Raw genomic sequence first — 2,500 nt, 5'->3', positions numbered from 1 at the left:
ACTCAGACATTGTCAAGGAGCTAATGAAGTACAATAACCATATCAAACCAATCATTAGTTCAGTGGGCTCAGTTACGTATATCTATCTAAATAGCTTGTAAAAATTCTTACTCCTTTGGTAGGAAACATTTCTAACACGAATGTTAAAAACAATGTTGATTTTATAAACAAATTGAATAGTTTAAAATTGAATTTTGATTTTAATATGGTTAGTTTTTATGTTATCTCTTTATTTACAAAAGTGCCTGTAGATGATTTACTTGAATATTTGTAGGAGGAATTAGAACGTCATGACATTCCCTTAAGAGTAGCAAACCTCATTAGTCTCATAAGGTTATGTATCAAAGATAGTAGATTTGGTTTTAATGGGGAATTTTTTGTACAAAAGTTTTGCATGGCTATGGGTAATCCCTTATCTCCTGTCCTTAGCAATATTTGCATGGAATTTTTTGAGACAAAACTCTTACCAAGAATTTTGCCCCAAAAAGTTATTTGGTTTAGATATGTGGATGATATCTTCTGTATTTGGCCAGTTCACGAAAATCTCCAGGAATTCCTTAATAATCTCAATAATTTAGTCCCTTCTATAAAATTTACTGTAGAGGAAGAAAGAAATTGTAATTTGAATTTTCTTGATGTAATTGTCCATAGAAATTATAGAAATTTCACACCTTTTCAGTCTTTCGAAAATCACTAACATTGCCTCTTTTGTTCATTACTATTCCAATCACCATCAAAATGTTAAACTTCTCTGTTTTTTCTGGGATGTTCCTAAGGGCTTTACGCGTCTGTAGCCCACAGTTTACTGACGCTGAATTAAATTAAAACTATTTATGATATTGCATTGAAACTTAAATACCCAAGGACTTTTGTAGATGTGGCATGGAAAAGAGCTAGAAAAACATTTTATTCAACTAATGACAAACTTGAATTTAGTAAGCATAATATTCTAAAATTACCCTGTTTAGTAATCAAAAATTCTCCTAAAGATCTTCCAGGCTGCATATATGAAATTCCTTGCAAAAAGTGTGATAGTCTATTATGGACAGACCGGTAAATCTCTTTCACACGTCTCAAAACAGCATCAATATTCTGTGAGAACTGGGAAATATCGAATGCTTTATTCGTACATATTGAGAGATTTAGACCATCCTATTAACTGGAGTCAAGCAAGAGCCTTAATCCCATGTAATGACACAGTTAAAAGGAATATCATTGAATCTTGTTTCATCAAGTCAAATAATAGAAATGTTTTAAATTTAAGTCTTGGTTTATTTAAACTTGATGCTTTCGTAATGAAAAAAGTTGTAGATAAATATAAGCAACAAAATTGATATATTCAGTTTTTACATGTTTTGGACTAAAGATACTTTGTAATTTCGGTTAGGATCAAATCTCTTTAGGTTTGTGACCGTGTGATATCCGATAATCCTGGATTATCGCTTTAATTTTTTACCCTTTTGACAATTAACCATCTGGTATTCTTGATCTTGTTTTGAACCTGAGACCTTTCTCTCCAATTGTACTTCATTAGCTCCTTGACAATGTCTGAGTAAAGACGAAAGCGCTTGGATTTCTGACTATCATTTTCCTGTGGGATTCGCTTATTTATGAAGTCATGTGCATCTACTGTGATTTTTTCAGCAAGCCTTTTATATAAGATATGATAGATAGATATATAGATAGATAGAGTAGATGATATAGATCATATATATATATATATATATATATCTTATGCCAATGAAATTTTCTATCAAGGCCAAACTGACTCCCATTACCCCAACACCAAGGAAAAAAAAAGGAAGTTCATCCCCCCCCCCCCCCCCCCCCCCCCCCCCCCCCCCCCCTTGGCACAACCCCGTGAATCACACTAGCCTCCCTTTTGCTGGCTCTTCAAAAAATACGCTGTGTGTGTATGCATGAGCGAGCCTGTCTCCAAGGGCCAAAAAATGCAATCCAAGCATCCCCAGAACCAAGTTGCATGTAGGAAAAACCTTCACACAAATACATTTGTGTCAAAAAAAGTATGTGTCGCCTCCAAATATTGTGTAAGAAAAACACACACTACGTTCTGCTCCTATGGGAAAAACAAATGTAATCTGAACTGATTGTCTAACTCCAAAAATGACTCATACACAAAGTTGGTTTAAAGAGAAAATAAATCCAGGGCAAAAAAAAAAAATAATCTAACACTCACTTCCTCAATGAGAGAACTCCCGATCACCTTGCGCAAAACACGCTAATACACACATACTCGCGTGAGTAGAACGATACTCTGCACTTGAAAAAGAAAGTACTTAGCATTCACACTACTCACAGATATCAACTGAGTGACAGAGAGACCCTCGAGGCAACTCACAGGGTCAAAATGCTGATGCTAATTGAAAATTTCCCTCTCAGTACCAGATCAACGGCTGAATAATTCTCATCCTCTGTTACTTATTAATTGAAATCCAACACATTCCCACAACCAGACTCTCGAGACAGCCTCTTATAGCTG

At 34.9% G+C, this 2,500-nt stretch overlaps 1 protein-coding gene across 2 annotated transcripts in view; it reads right to left on the bottom strand.

Annotated features, from left to right (window-relative positions):
• The window catches only part of LOC135221955 (palmitoyltransferase ZDHHC22-like), a 307,849-nt gene that overhangs the window by 182,423 nt on the left and 122,926 nt on the right, over window positions 1-2,500 (bottom strand). The window lies entirely within an intron of this gene.

This window comes from Macrobrachium nipponense, chromosome 3, assembly GCF_015104395.2.
Source record: "Macrobrachium nipponense isolate FS-2020 chromosome 3, ASM1510439v2, whole genome shotgun sequence".
NCBI classification, from domain to species: Eukaryota; Metazoa; Arthropoda; class Malacostraca; order Decapoda; family Palaemonidae; genus Macrobrachium; species Macrobrachium nipponense.
The sequence above is the reverse complement of the archived record's forward strand: the minus strand, read 5'-3'. Positions and strand labels throughout refer to the sequence as shown.